The 16,982-nt window shown below is 44.6% G+C and overlaps 1 pseudogene; it reads left to right on the top strand.

Annotated features, from left to right (window-relative positions):
- LOC120054445 overlaps positions 1-16,982 on the top strand; it is a 32,216-nt pseudogene that overhangs the window by 10,047 nt on the left and 5,187 nt on the right.

The raw sequence follows: 16,982 nt of genomic DNA, 5'->3' as shown, positions 1-16,982 counted from the left end.
GACTCCAGTCACCCAAGTCATAGACTGTTTTCTCTGCTACCGAACTGCAAGCGGTACCGGAGCGCCAAGTCTCGGACCAAAAGGCTCCTTAACAGCTTCTACCCCCAAGCCATAAGACTGCTGAACAATTCATCAAATGGCCACCAGACTATTTCCATTGATCCCCCTTTTCCCCCCCATTTGTTTTGTACACTGCTGCTACTCGTTGTTCATTATCTATGCATAATGCCTTCACCCCTACCTACATGAACAAATTACCTCAACTAACCTGTACCCCCACACACTGACTTGGTATCGGTACCCCCTGTATATAGTCTCGTTATTGTTATTTTATTGTGTTACTTTTTATTATTTTTGACTTTAGTTTATTTGGTAAATATTTAATTAACTCTTCTTGAACTGCACTGTTGGTTAAGGGCTTGTAAGTAAGCATTTCATGTTAAGGTCTATACTTGTTGTACTCGGCGCATGTGACAAATAAAGTTTGATATGAGATTGATGATAGGAGTGGCAATATCGTCCGCTATTATCCTTAGTAATTTTCCATTTTGTCTTTCATAATTTGGCTCGGGTGGCTGTTGTCCTTGATGGTCTTTTTGGCCTTCCTGTGACATCGGGTGCTGTAGGTTTCCTGGATGGCAGGTAGTTTGCCCCCGGTGATGCGTTGGGCAGACCGCACCACCCTCTGGAGAGCCCTGCGGTTGAGGGCGGTGAAGTTGCCGTACCAGGTGGTGATACAGCCCGACAGGATGCTCTCAATTGTGCATCTGTAAAAGTTTGTGAGGGTTTTAGGTGCCAAGCCAAATTTCTTCAACCTCCTAAGGTTGAAGAGGCACTGTTGCGCTTTCTTCACCACACTGTCTGTGTGGGTGGACCATTTCAGTTTGTCAGTGGTGTACGCCGAGGAAGTTGAAACTTTCCACCTTCTTCACTGTGGTCCTGTCGATGTGGGTAGGGGGGTGCTCCCTCTGCTATTTCCTGAAGTCCACGATCAGCTCCTTTGTTTTGTTTACGTTGGGTGAGAGGTTATTTTCCTGACACCACACTCCCAGGGGCCTCACCTCCTCCCTATAGGCTGTCTCGTCTTTGGTAATCAGTTTTGAGAATGACACAAATATACATTTTCACAAAGTCTGCTGCCTCAGTTTGTATGATGGCAATTTGCATATATTCCAGAATGTTATGAAGAGTGATCAGATGAATTGCAGTTAAATACAAAGTCCCTCTTTGCCATGCAAATGAACTGAATCCCACAAAAACATTTCCACTTCATTTCAGCCCTGCCACAAAAGGACCAGCTGACATGTCAGGGATTCTCTCGTTAACACAGGTGTGAGTGTTGACGAGGACAAGGCTGGAGATCACTCTGTCATGCTGATTGAGTTTGAATAACAGACTGGAAGCTTCAAAAGGAGGGTGGTGCTTGGATTCATTGTTCTTCCTCTGTCAATTATGGTTACCTGCAAGGAAGCATGTGCCGTCATCATTGCTTTGCACGAAAAGGGCTTCACAGGCAAGGATATTGCTGCCAGTAAGATTGCACCTAAATCAACCATTTATCGGATCATCAAGAACTTCAAGGAAAGCGGTTCAATTGTTGTGAAGAAGTCTTCAGGGCGCCCAAGAAAGTCCAGCAAGCGCCAGGACCATCTCCTAAAGTTGATTCAGCTGCGGGATCGGGGAACCACCAGTACAGAGCTTGCTCAGGAATGGCAGCAGGCAGGTGTGAGTGCATCTGCACACACAGTGAGGTGAAGACTTTTGGAGGATGGCCTGGTGTCAAGAAGGGCAGCAAAGAAGCCACTTCTCTCCAGGAAAAACATCAGGGACAGACTGATATTTTGCAAAAGGTACAGGGATTGGACTGCTGAGGACTGGGGTAAAGTCATTTTCTCTGATGAATCCCCTTTCCGATTGTTTGGGGCATCCGGAAAAAAGCTTGTCCGGAGGAGACAAGGTGAGCGCTACCATCAGCCCTGTGTCATGCCAACAGTAAAGCAATCTTAGGCCATTCATGTGTGGGGTTGCTTCTCAGCCAAGGGAGTGGGCTCACTCACAATTTTGCCTAAGAACACAGCCATGAATAAAGAATGGTACCAACACATCCTCCGAGAGCAACTTCTCCCAACCATCCACGAACAGTTTGGTGACGAACAATGCCTTTTCCAGCATGATGGAGCACCTTGCCATAAGGCAAAAGTGATAACTAAGTGGCTCGGGGAACAAAACATCGATATTTTGGGTCCATGGCCAGGAAACTCCCCAGACCTTAATCCCATTGAGAACTTGTGGTCAATCCTCAAGAGGCAGGTGGACAAACAAAAACCCACAAATTCTGACAAACTCCAAGCATTGATTATGCAAGAATGGGCTGCCATCAGTCAGGATGTGGCCCAGAAGTTAATTGACAGCATGCCAGGGCGGATTGCAGAGGTCTTGAGAAAGAAGGGTCAACACTGCAAATATTGACTCTTTGCATCAACTTCATGTAATTGTCAATAAAAGCCTTTGACACTTATAAAATGCTTGTAATTATTCTTCAGTGTTCCATAGTAACATCTGACAAAAATATCTAAAGACACTGAAACAGCAAACTTTGTGGAAATTAATATTTGTGTCATTCTCAAAACTTTTGGCCACGACTGTACTGTTGTGTCGTCTGCAAACTTGATGATTGAGTTGGAGGCGTGTGTGGCCACGCAGTCATGGGTGAACAGGGAGTACAGGAGGAGGCTGAGCACGCAACCTTGTGGGGCCCCAGTATTGAGCATCAGCAAAGTGGAGGTGTTGTTTCCTACCATCACCACCTGGGGGCGGCCCATCAGGAAGTCCAGGACCCAGTTGCACAAGGCGGGGTTCAGACCCAGGGCCTCGAGCTTAATGATGAGCTTGGAGGGTACTATGGTGTTGAATGCTGAGCTATAGTCAATGAACAGCATTCTTACATTGATATTCCTCTTGTCCTGATGGGATAGGGCAGTGTGCAGTACGATGGCGATTGCATCGTCTGTGGATCTACTTGGGCGGTAAGAACATTTCAGTGGGTCTAGGGTGTCAGGTAAGGTAGAGGGGTAATGATCTTTGACTAGTCTCTCAAAGCACTTCATGATGACAGAAGTGAGTGCTACGGGGAGATCGTAATCTAGTTCAGTTACCTTTGCTTACCTTTGCTGTGGGTGGTGTGCGCGCCTCCTGAGTCAGACTAGAAGACCACTCTGAGTACCTCTCCTCCGCCGGCGGTGTTTTGGGTCAGCCTCTGGTATCAGTTCAATTGCCCTGGGGGTACGAACAAAAAATCAGATTCGGGAAACTCGTATTCCTGGTTGTAATGCTGGTGAGTTACCGCTGCTCTGATATCCAAAAGTTATTTCCGGCTGTATGATATAACACCCAATAAATGATGGGCTAATAATGTAAGAAATAACATGAAAAAACAGAAGACTGCAAAGTTTCCTAAGAGCTAGAAGCACGGCAGCCCTGTCTGTCGGCGCCATTTTCGGCACACTGCTTTGAGGTTGGCTCCTTAGCGATTTCAACGCATGCCTCAGCGCTCCAGTATCAAACGCACCATCACTACTAGCAACCTCAGCAACTTTGGTCATTTGACTGCAGTTACACGTTTTGTATGATTCGACAACGCTATAGCCTACTCGGGGTGCGCTCTGTGTCGAGATAGCCTAGGTCTACTGCTGAAATGCGCTGAATCAATTGAGGAACATGATAACGCTCTGAATTTATGAAAGGCCTGTTTAACAAATCACAATGTCATTGGTGATCAAAGTTACTCTATCATTACTAAATATCAGTTTCACTTGCTGCACTTGGTGCAGAGAATGTTTGTTTTTATTTTGGGAGAACCCTTGGTGCGATTTTTAAGGTATTTCTCGGGATAAATATGATTTATTCCCGGTATTGAAACTTGGTAGATTTTCTGGAAAATATGAACAAAGATTTTTATGACTAATCTGTGATATGAATCCATAGACTACATACAAATGGTGGATGCCCTCAATGGCACAGCCAATGGTAATACCCACTACAGGCCTCTATCATTATTTTTGTTCCCAACCAACAAACCCTTATTTATGTAGCCATGTATTGCTACATCAATCTAGTTGTTACAAAATGTGGCAAATGAATCGTGCCTTGATATTTGGGACATTGGAAAGCTGTGGAGTCCTTCTTGTGATGGTATTGTATTTATTAATGATGTATAAAGGACTAATTAGTCATATTCAGAATGAATTTCATATTATAACATTTACCGTTAGCTATCTAATAAAAAACACATGTGGATTATTAGTTTACTGAATTCCAAGTGTGTCTAACTTTGTTGATTGTAGCTATTGTATTGTTGTTGCCTTTTCTTGTTTACGGGGGACTTTATTTCACCCCTGCTACATTAGATTAACTGGGGACACCGGATGTGTCATGAAACCATTACTTCCACTGCCCTTCTGGTTTGTACTGATAACCTGCTATCAGCAAAGTGGCCTAAAGTACAGTGCATATTAGGACAATTTAGCAGTTTGTGTTATAGTATGTCATTATACTCTGGATGATGCACTCATACTTTGATGTCTGTGAAAAAGCTATGGAAATACAGGGTGTTAAAGGATATTGTGTCTGTAAATTGGAAAAAATATGGACAAGTATCATCTGGCTGGTTTTTAGTTTAGATATTTATTTGGTATCGGGGTATACAGAGGGTAGGCTATATGGCAGGGTTCCCCAACTGGTGGCCCATTGGTGATTTTTATTTGGTCCCCCAAGTTTTCTAGAAATCTGTTCCAAAGTATTCCCACGCATAATAGAAATAGAAATATATATATACACTGAGTGTACAAAACATTAGTAACACTTTCCTAATATTGAATTGCACCCCCTTTTGCCCTCAGAACAGCCTCAATTCGTTGGAGCATGGACTCTACAAGGTCTCGAAAGTGTTCCACAGGGATGCTGGCCCATATTGACTCCAATGCTTCCCATAGTTGTGTCAAGTTGGCTGGATGTCCTTTGGATGGTGGACCATTCTTGATACACACGGGAAACTATTGAGTGTGGAAAAACCCAGCAGCGTTGCAGTTCTTGACACACTCAAACCGGTGCGCCTTGCACCTGTTACCATACCCCGCTCAATGTCACTTAAATATTTTGTCTTGCCCATTCACCCTCTGAATGGCACACATACACAATCCATGTCTCAAAGCTTAAAAATCCTTCTTTAACTTGTCTCCTCCCCTTCATCTACACTGATTTGAAGTGGATTTAACAGGTGAAATCAATAAGAGATCATAGCTTTGACCTGCCATCTATGTCATGTAAATATGCGTTCCTAATGTTTTGTACACTCGGTGTATATGACCGTATACAAATGTAAGCAAGTTTTGAAATAATTGTTTTAGTCAAATATTGTATCTGTTTGGGCTTCTTGCTGTCAATTTGCGGTCTACAAATGATTTGTAATTATGTTCCAGCCGAATCTAGTTGACGATCCCTGCTGTATGGTGTCAGAACCTTCCTTTATATCCATCTTATCAGTGAGTAGGCCATATGATTTACCTTGTTTGTTAGATGACATCAGTGAGTGGTAAAGTTGAAACATTGTGAAGGGTTCATATTTTCCTCTGGCTTCACCTTATCAGAATGGTGAAATTACCTCTACTGAATCAATTCTGTTGCCTACCACTGTCAGGCATGTTATATAAGGCATTGCCTGACACCACCACCCTCATATGAAAAGACTGATTCTCAGATCCTCTCTTGCTTAGAAAATGCAAACATAAGCACATCTGTTGTTTCTATTCTATACCATATTGTTCTAAAGATGTTATGAAATGATATTGAACAAAAATATAATTGCAACAATTTCAAAGATTTTACTGAGTTACAATTAATATAAGTAAATCAGTTAATTGAAATAAATTCATTAGGCCCTAATCTATGGATTTCACATGACTGGCCCACCCACTTGGCAGCCAGCCACCCACTGGTGAGCCAGGCCCAGCCAATCAGAATGAGTCCACCCCCCAGACAATTCCACAGGTGAAGAAGCTGAATGTGATGGTCCTGAGCTGACGTGGTTACACTTGGTCTGCGGTTGTGAGGCCGGATGGACGTACAGCCAATTTCTCTAAAACGATGTTGGAGGCAGCTTATAGTAGAGAAATTAACATTCAATTATCTGTCAACAGCTCTGGTGAACATTCCTGCAGTCAGCATGCCAATTGCATGCCAATTGCACACTCCCTTAACTGTGGCATTGTGTTGTGTGACAACTGCACATTTTAAAGTGGCCTTTTATTGTCCCCAGCACAAGGTGCACCTGTTTAATGATCATGCTGTTTAATCAGTTTCTTGCTATGCCACACCTATCAGGTGGATGGATTATCTTGGCAAAGGAGAAATGCTCACTAAAATGGATGTAAACAAATTTGTGCACATTTTAAGGATTTTTTATTTCAGCTCATGAAACATGTTACCAACACTTTACATGTTGCGTTTATTTTTGTTCAGTGTAGTTTGGTGAAACAGTGGGGGTTTGTAGCATAAGAATACTAAACTTATCATGACTCAGGGTGAGACCCAGATGCAGACAAGTGAGGCAGATGGTTCAAGTCTCAGAGATTTATTGAGTACACAGGGGCAGGCAAAAGGCAGGTCGATGACAGGGATGGGTTTGTAATCCTGGTAAATATTTGGCAGATATAGACGGCGGGCAGGGTCAGGACAGGCAAAAGGTTGTAACCGGGGAGACGAGAACAAAAACCAGACAGAGGAAAAAACACAGAGAAAAACGCTGTCAAGACTTGACGGGACAAGACGAACTGGCAACAGACAAACAGAAAACGCAGGTATAAATACACAGGGGATAATGGGGGAAATGGGAGACACCTGGTGGGTGGTGGAGACAAGCACAAGACAGGTGAAACAGATCAGGGTGTGACAATACTCAGCATAGACTTTTGCTCCGTCCATTTTTGTATGTTAATGTTGATGTGAAATGTTACTGATCATTGAGTCAGAGAGGAGTAGGAGCACTACTTTGAGTGTTCAGTTCTTTTTCGACCGATATAACCTTCTGTGTTAAGCAAGGTCAGTTCCCAAAGATTGAGTAAGATGTGTTTACCTTTGTTCTGTGCAAGTTACGCTTTAACATCTCACTTCTAGGAAGAGAACACTTTTTTTTATGAGCACCACTGACTGTAGGTGTTCTCATCCTTTGCCTGTCAGTGGTCAGCATAAAAGCATCCTATGAGAGAAGAATGTTGTATCTTCCTCTACTAGGGTCCGCTGTCCTTTTCTCTGTCATGCTCTCAACCTTGGTAAGATTACTGAGGAATGGTGAATCAAAACAGCACCTTGATTAAAATGTTTTGGAGATATTGACTATGGAAGGTTTTCTGCTGTTGAATCTGTCTGTCTCTGGACGTATGCCAAGTGCATAGTTGTCACGTTCCTGACCTGTTTTCTGTTGTTTGGTATGTGTTTATTGGTCAGGGCGTGAGTTTTGGGTGGGCAGTCTATGTTTTCTGTTTCTATGTTGGTTTTGGGTTGCCTGGTATGGCTCTCAATTAGAGGCAGGTGTTTGACGTTTCCTCTGATTGAGAGTCATATTAAGGTAGGTTGTTCTCACTGTTTGTTTGTGGGTGATTGTCTTCCGTGTCAGTAGATGTTTCCACACGGGACTGTTTCGGTTTGTCTGTTCCTGTTCGTGTGTTCTTCGTTTCATGTAAGTTCGTAGTTTAGGTCTGTTTAGTTCGTTTTGTTATTTTGTATTTTCTAAGTGTTATTTCGTGTTTCGTCGTTTTGTTTAAATAAATCATTATGAATTCACACCCCGCTGCACGTTGGTCCAATCACTACTCCTCCTCTTCGTATGAAGAGGAGGAGGAACACCGTTACAGAATCACCCACCAAACCCAGATCAAGCAGCGGGTTAACGGACAGCAACGACAGCGCAAGAAGGAGGAATGGACATGGGAGGATGTTTTGGACGGTAAGGGTTGCTACACATGGGAGGAGATCCTGGCTGGAAAGGATCGCCTCCCATGGGAACAGCTGGAGGCAGCTCGGAGAGCGGAGGAAACCGGAGAGAGGAACCGGCGTTATGAGGGGACGCGTCTAGCACGGAAGCCCGAGAAGCCCGTGAGTACTACCCAAAAATTTCTTGGGGGGGGGCTAAGAGGTAGTGGGCCGAGGGCAGGTAGGAGACCTGCGCCCACTTCCCAGGCTAACCGTGGAGAGCGGGAGTACGGGCAGACACCGTGTTACGCAGTAGAGCGCACGGTGTCTCCTGTACGTGTTCATAGCCCGGTGCGGGTTATTCCACCTCCCCGCACTGGTAGGGCTAGATTGGGCATTGAGCCAAATGTCATGAAGCCGGCCCTACATATCTGGCCACCAGTACGTCTCCTCGGGCCGGCTTACATGGCACAGCCTTACGCATGGTGTCCCCGGTTCGCCTACATAGCCCGGTGCGGGTTATTCCACCTCCCCGCACTGGTCAGGCGACGGGGAGCATACAACCAGGTAAGGTTGGGCAGGTTCAGTGCTCAAGGGAGCCAGTACGCCTACACGGTCCGGTATATCCGGCGCCACCTTCCCGCCCCAGCTCAGTACCACCAGTGCCTACACCACGCACCAGGCTTCCAGTGCGTCTCCAGAGCCCTGTTCCTCCTCCACGCACTCTCCCTGTGGTGCGTGTCTCAAGCTCAGTGCCTCCAGTTTCGGCACCACGCATCAAGCCTCCTGTGCGTCTCCAGAGCCCTGTACGCAATGTTCCTTCTCCCCGCACTCGCCCTGAGGTGCGTGCCCTCAGCCCGGTACCTCCAGTTCCGGTACCACGCACCAGGCCTATAGTGCGCATCGAGAGTCCAGTGTGCCCTGTTCCTGCTCCCCGCACTAGCCTTGAGGTTCCGGCACCACGCACCAGGCCTACTGTGCGCCTCAGCAGGTCAGAGTCGGCTGTCTGCCCAGCGCCGTCTGAGCCATCTGTCTGCCCAGCGCCGTCTGAGCCATCTGTCTGCCCAGCGCCGTCTGAGCCATCTGTCTGCCCAGCGCCGTCTGAGCCATCCGTCTGCCCAGCGCCGTCTGAGCCATCCGTCTGCCCAGCGCCGTCTGAGCCATCCGTCTGCCCAGCGCCTTCTGAGCCATCCGTCTGCCCAGCGCCTTCTGAGCCATCCGTCTGCCCAGCGCCTTCTGAGCCATCCGTCTGCCACGAGCCATTAGAGCCGCCCGTCTGTCCCGAGCCATTAGAGCCGCCCGTCTGTCCCGAGCCGCTAGAGCCGTCCGTCAGTCAGGAGCTGCCAGAGCCGCCAGCCAGTCAGGAGCTGCCAGAGCCGCCAGCCAGTCAGGAGCTGCCAGAGCCGCCAGCCAGTCAGGAGCTGCCAGAGCCGCCAGCCAGTCAGGAGCTGCCAGAGCCGCCAGCCAGTCAGGAGCTGCCAGAGCCGCCAGCCAGTCAGGAGCTGCCAGAGCCGCCAGCCAGTCAGGAGCTGCCAGAGCCGCCAGCCAGTCAGGAGCTGCCAGAGCTGCCCTACAGTCATGAGCTGCCCTACAGTCATGAGCTGCCCTACAGTCATGAGCTGCCCTACAGTCATGAGCTGCCCTACAGTCATGAGCTGCCCTCCAGTCATGAGCTGCCCTCCAGTCATGAGCTGCCCTCCAGTCATGAGCTGCCCTCCAGTCATGAGCTGCCACCCAGTCCGGAGCTGCCACCCAGTCCGGAGCTGCCACCCAGTCCGGAGCTGCCATTAGTACAGAGTTGTCCCTCTGTCCGGAGCTACCTCTCTGTCCGGAGCTACCTCTCTGTCCGGAGCTACCTCTCTGTCCTGAGCTACCTCTCTGTCCTGAGCTACCTCTCTGTCCTGAGCTGTCTCCTCTATGTAGGAGGGGCCTTAGTGAAGGTTCCTGGACCATGGTCGGGGGCGAGGGTCGCCACTCAAAGGACGCTAAGGAGGGGGACAAAGACAGTGGTGGAGTGGTGTCCTCGTCCACCGCCGGAGCCGCCACCGCGGACAGATGCCCACCCAGACCCTCCCCTTGAGTTGTAGGGGTGCGCCCGGAGTTCGCACCTTGAGGGGGGGGGTTCTGTCACATTCCTGACCTGTTTTCTGTTGTTTGGTATGTGTTTATTGGTCAGGGCGTGAGTTTTGGGTGGGCAGTCTATGTTTTCTGTTTCTATGTTGGTTTTGGGTTGCCTGGTATGGCTCTCAATTAGAGGCAGGTGTTTGACGTTTCCTCTGATTGAGAGTCATATTAAGGTAGGTTGTTCTCACTGTTTGTTTGTGGGTGATTGTCTTCCGTGTCAGTAGATGTTTCCACACGGGACTGTTTCGGTTTGTCTGTTCCTGTTCGTGTGTTCTTCGTTTCATGTAAGTTCGTAGTTTAGGTCTGTTTAGTTCGTTTTGTTATTTTGTATTTTCTAAGTGTTATTTCGTGTTTCGTCGTTTTGTTTAAATAAATCATTATGAATTCACACCCCGCTGCACGTTGGTCCAATCACTACTCCTCCTCTTCGTATGAAGAGGAGGAACACCGTTACAATAGTGTTTATTGCTGGAGGGGAGAATACACCCTTGTAGTCAGTAACATTATATGAATTGCTGCTTTTCTGTCATTCAAACACCTTTTCCAAATATGTTATTACATGGATTTCTATAAGGACACAAGGCGAGACCCAAATGCAGACACAGGAAGCAAATGGTTGAGCTCCGATATTTATTCATCCAAGGGGTAGGCAAAAGGTCTGTCGGGGACAGGCGAGAGTTCATAAACCGGGTCAGAGTCCAAAACAGTACCAGACGAAGGGCAGTCTCGAGGTCAGGCCAGACAGGGGTTCAGTAACCAGATCCAAGTCCAAACAGTACAAGGGGATAGGCAGGCTTGAAGACAGAACAGGCAGAGTGGTCAGGCAGGTGGGTTCGGCAAGGGTCGAAACCAGGAGGACTAGAACCAAAAGAGACTGGGAAAAAATAGGAGCAAGGAAAAACGCTGGTTGACTTGGCAAACAAGACGAACTGGCACAGAGAGACATGAAACACAGGGATATATACACCGGGGAAAATAAGGACAGGGTAAACAGATCAGGGTGTGACAGATTTCGGTGTAGAATGGATGAGCGCAAAAGCATTTTATTTGAATTTTGACTATCACTTTGAGAGAGATAGTGAGGTTCGCTGACATTCTGGCTCAGGCTTAGTTTTTCTTTACAGTGAGCGTGAGAGAGCGCAGGTATGTGCCTGCACGCACATCAGACAGGTATTCATGAGCTAGCACCAAACAGGACACACATTCATATTGACTCACTCTCTTCTTTTATTCTCTTCCTTCCCAGTCTGCTCCGACAGAGGACTGGCAGACGGCCTCGTCTATTTATGACTTCTCTGCAAAGGATATTGATGGCAACGAGGTATCCCTCGAGAAATACAGGTGAGAGGGTGGAAGAAGTTACTCAGCATTCCAAAATACTATATAATAGGGCTGTGACGATACCAGTATTGCGATATTATTTTTCATGGCAAAAATTAAAACAACTCTTTGGTCCTTTAAAAACCTGCTGTATGTTAAATCTTGTGTGCTATAGCTTTGAAAATAAATGTGACTCAGGATGAGAACATAATGATGTTTGTTTCCAACATTAGGACTGTTTTCCTAAAGAAGTGTTTCCTTGCCACTATACTAACGAGTATCGCGATACTGGTTTAGTTCCCGGCCCTACTAAATAACCACAATCATGTTATATATCATTCACCATACCCCTTCCAAAAGCCCCGAACCTGTTATCTCCTGTGTTTTAATGTGTGTGTTATCTCCTGTGTTTTAATGTGTGTGTTTGTGTAGGGGTGACGTTGTTATCATCGTCAATGTTGCCTCTAGATGAGGTAAAACCCCAGTAAACTACTCTCAGTTTGCGGAGATGCACGCGAAGTACGCTGAGAAAGGTTTACGCATCCTGGCCTTCCCCTCCAACCAGTTCGGGAGACAGGTAGCTACATCTCATTTTTATTTATATAAAGTCTCAAGTCTACACCTAAAGCATTTTTACAACATTATTATTATTATGTTATTACAATGGTATATTTTGTGTTAATTGTAGGAACCTGGCACTGAATCTCAGATCAAGAATTTTGCCAAGTCCTACAATGCTGATTTCCCAATGTTCAGTAAGATCAATGTGAACGGGCCCAACGCCCACCCCGTGTGGAAGTGGCTGAAGGAGCAGCCCAAGGGGAGAAGCTTCCTGGGAAAGTAAGTGGAGACGTTCTGGAGAGGTGTGTTACTAATGGAGTGGTTAGACTCATCACATATGATTATTTTTTTGACCATACATAGAAAATATGTTAAGATTTAAAACACATGATATCTAATTATTTACAACTGCTTACTAATGCTCAGATAAGTATAATGGCTTATATGCAGTATATAAGTAGATGTTCTAAATGTAACGTATATGAGTTTGGTTATTGTCACTGTGTTAATGATTGCTTCATCTAATGATCTTGTTTTTTTCTCATCAGTGGCATCAAGTGGAATTTCACTAAGGTATATATTTATTTCTTATTAGTCATCAGAACAATCCCATCAGAACAAGTTGACACAGCTGAGTTGGAGTAACCCAGAGTTTTGTGTCAAGATTATATCCCTCGTGAAAGAAAAGGTTGCTCAGTGCCATGCCCATCGAGTTCAACGTTATAGCCTATGTCAGGGTTCTTCAACCTTTTCTTGCCCAGGGACCCCCTCCCAGGAAAACCCAGGGACCCCAATCATACGTTGACAGAGCATTTATTTTTCGCATGTCTTATCATCAAGTGAATGATAACGGCAAGGAAAAGTAATCAATATTTTAAAATTAATAGATTTGGTAGATATTTTTTAATTATTTTGACCTTCCCACATTATAATTGGAAGAGGAAGTGTAAACTCTAACATACCTTTCTAGCTAATAGGCTAACTCCAAACATATAGTGCATTCGGAAAATATTCAGACTTTTTCCACATTTTGGTACTTTACAGCCTTATTGCAAAAATTTCAGAAAACCTGTTTAAGCTTTGTCATTATGGGGTATTATGTGTAGATTGAGGGGGGGGAAATTATTTAATCAATCTTAGAATAAGGCTGTAATGTAACAAAATGTGGAAAAAGTGAAGGGTTCTGAATACTTTCTGAATACACTGTATTTTCACTAAGAGCAGCTGTTTAACTGGTTGAAAAAAAGGTTAGCCATGTGTTGGCAAAAATGAATGTCCAAGTCAAGAAAGCTTACCAGCAGCCAGCGGCACTTGCCACACTGGTAGCCTATTCACGGGGGCTTTTTCAAAGCCTATGTCAGGTACTCCAGTGAGAGTAATTGGCTCCAATGAGTGTAATTTGCTCAATATTAGGAGTAAAGAAATAAAGTTGACATCATTAGAAAGAAATGATCATATTCTCTACTGTAGGTATGTAATTAAAAATGTGTTTATTCTGTTGATAGCGATATTAATAAATAAAATAAATATATAAAAATGCAAATTTCTCGGACCCCCTACTGTACCTCCTCGGATCCCTGCTTGAATACCCCTGGCCTATGTCCATTTTTGTTTACAAAAAAACGAATTAGGTAGTCGTATTATCGTGGTCTTTCTGGGCCTAGAGTAATACAAATACAAACTTAAAGCTAGAATCCTTAATTGCTACATCCATTTTTTACTTTAAATGAACGCGATATGTACAGTACCATAAAAATAAAGAGCGTCACACACTCCATATATAAACTCCCAGTAATTTATTGGTTAAATCACCAACGTTTCGGCATCACCTGAAGAAGGCACAGTGATGCCGAAACGTTGGTGATTTATCCAATAAATTACTGGGAGTTTATATATGGAGTGTGCGACTCTCTTTATTTTTATAGTTTATAGTTTATTCACCGTTAGTCAGCACCTCCACACAAAATAATTTTTCTGGGTGTGCGCCAGCTCATGATTTTTATATGTACACTACCAGGGAAAGTTTGGGCACACCTAATCAATCAAGGGTTTTTCTTTATTTTTACAATTTTCTAAATTGTATAAAATAGTGAAGACATCAAAACTATGAAATAACACATATGGAATCATGTAGTAACCAAAAAAAAGTGTTAAACAAATCTAAATATATTTTATATTTGAGATTCTTCAAAGTAGCCACCCTTTGCCTTGATGAGAGCTTTGCACACACATATCAAGCTGAGCCTAACTGTTATATAGGCCTATTTCTATTTTGCCCTGTTTATCAAAAGTGTTGGAAAAACTTGTCAATAATTAACCGACTGGCTTTCTTGATGTCTATAGTATTCTCTCTGGTATCCAATCTGGTTTCCGCTCAGGTTATGGATGTGTCACTGCAACCTTAAAGGTCCTCAATGATGTCACCATTGCCCTTGATTCTCAAACAATGTTGTGCTGCTATTTTTATTGACTTGGCCAAAGATTTTGATACGGTAGACCATTCCATTCTTGTGGGCCGGCTAAAGAGTATTGGTGTCTCTGAGGGGTCTTTGGCCTGGTTTGCTAACTACCTCTCTCAAAGAGTGCAGTGTATGAAGTCAGAAAATCTGCTGTCTCAGCCACTGCCTGTCACCAAGGGAGTACCCCAAGGCTCAATCCTAGGCCCCACGCACTTCTCAATTTACATCAACAACATAGCTCAGGCAGTAGGAAGCTTTCTCATCCATTTATATGCAGATGATACAGTCTTATACTCAGCTGGCCACTCCCCGGAGTAACTTTTAGTGTCCAACAAGCTTTCTCTGCCCTTAACCATGTTCTGAACACCTCCAAAACAAAGGTCATGTGGTTTGGCAAGAAGAATACCCCTCTCCCCACATGTGTGATTACTACCTCTGAGGGTTTAGAGCTTGAGGTAGTCACCTCGCACAAGTGCTTGGAAGTATGGCTAGACGGTACACTGTCAGCACATCTCAGCACATATCAAAGCTGCAGGCTAAAGTTAAATCTAGACTTGGTTTCCTCTATTGTAATCACTTCTATTTCACCCCAGCTGCCAAACTCGTCGCAAGACCCACTGGTTGATGCTTACTTTTTAAACCCTCTTAGGCCTCACTCCCCCCTATCTGAGATATCTACTGCACCCATTCTGCCAGTCACATTCTGTTAAAGGTCCCCAAAGCACACGCATCCCTGGGTCGCTCCTCTTTTCAGTTTTCTGCAGCTAGCGACTGGAACGAGCTGCAACAAACACTCAAACTGGACAGTTTTATCTCAATCTCTTCATTCGAAGACTCAGTCATGGACACTTACTGACAGTTGTGGCTGCTTTGTGTGATGTATTGTTGTCTCTACCTTCTTTCCCTTTGTGCTGTTGTCTGTGCCCAATAATGTTTGTACCATGTTTTGTGGTGCTACCATGTTGTGTTGCTACCATGTTGTTGTCATGTTGTTTTGCTGCCATGCCTTGTTGTCATGTGTTGCTGTCTTGCTATGTTATGTAGTGTTGTCTCTCGTCGTGTTTTGTCCTATATTTTGTCCTATATTTATTTATATTTTTAATCCCAGCCCCTTTTGGAATTTTTAATCCCAGCCCCAGGAGGCTTTTTGCCTTATGGTAGGCCGTCATTGTAAATAAGAATTTGTTCTTAACTGACTTACCTAGTTAAATAAAGGATAAATAAAAATTGAAATTCTCTCAACCAGCTTCATGAAGTAGTCACCTGGAATGCATTTCAATTAACAGGTGTGCCTTGTTAAAAGTTCATTTGTGGAATTTCTTTCGTTCTTAACTGATTGGCTCAAACGCATTGTGTTGTGACAAGGTACTGTAGGGGTGGTACACAGAAGATAGCCCTATCCATATTATGGCAAGAACAGCTCAAATAAGCAAACAGAAACGACAGTCTATCATTACTTTAAGACATAAAGTGCAGTCAATCCGGAAAATTTCAAGAACTTTTCAAGTTCAAGTGCAGTCGCAAAAACCATCAAGCGCTATGATGAAACTGGCTCTCATGAGGACCGCCATAGGAAAGGAAGACCCAGAGTTACCTCTGCTGCAGAGGATAAGTTCATTAGAGTTAACTGCACCTCAGATTACAGCCCAAATAAATGCTTCACAGAATTAAAGTAACAGACACATCTCAACCTCAGCTGTTCAGAGAAGACTGTGTGAATCAGGCCTTCATGGTCGAATTGCTGCAAAGAAACTACTACTAAATGACACCAATAAGAATAAGAGACTTGCTTGGGTCAAGAAACACGAGCAATGAACATTAGACCGGTGGAAATCTGTCCTTTGGTCTGATGAGTCCAAATTTGAGATTTTTGGTTCCAACCGCCGTATCTCTGTGAGACACAGTGTAGGTGAACAAATGATCTCTGCATGTGTGGTTCCCACCGTGAAACATGGAGGAGGTGTGATGGTGTGGGGGTGCTTTGCTGGTGACACTGTCTGTGATTTATTTAGAATTCAAGGCACACTTAACCAGCATGGCTACCACAGCATTCTGCAGCGATACGCCATCCCATCTGGTTTGCACTTAGTAGGTCTATCATTTGTTTTTCAACAGGACAATGACCCAAAACACACCTCCAGGCTGTGTAAGGGCTATTTGACCAAGAAGGAGAGTGATGGTGCTGTATCAGATGACCTGGCCACTACAATCACCCAACCTCAACCCAATTGAGATGGTGTGGGATGAGTTGGACCGCAGAGTGACGGAAAAGCAGCCAACCAGGGCTCAGCATATGTGGGAACTCCTTCAAGACTGCTGGAAAAGCATTCCAGGTGAAGCTGGTTGAGAGAATGCCAAGAGTGTACAAAGCTGTCATCAAGGCAAAGGGTTGAAGAATCTCAAATATAAAATATCTTTTGATTTGTTTAACACTTGGTTACTATATGATTCCATATGTGTTATTTCATAGTTTTGATGTCTTCACTATTATTCTACAAAGAAGAAAATAGTAAAAAATAAAGAAAAACCCTTGAATGAGTAGGTGAGTCCAGA

The sequence above is a fragment of the Salvelinus namaycush genome, chromosome 10, assembly GCF_016432855.1.
Source record: "Salvelinus namaycush isolate Seneca chromosome 10, SaNama_1.0, whole genome shotgun sequence".
Classification (NCBI taxonomy): domain Eukaryota; kingdom Metazoa; phylum Chordata; class Actinopteri; order Salmoniformes; family Salmonidae; genus Salvelinus; species Salvelinus namaycush.
The sequence above is the reverse complement of the archived record's forward strand: the minus strand, read 5'-3'. Positions and strand labels throughout refer to the sequence as shown.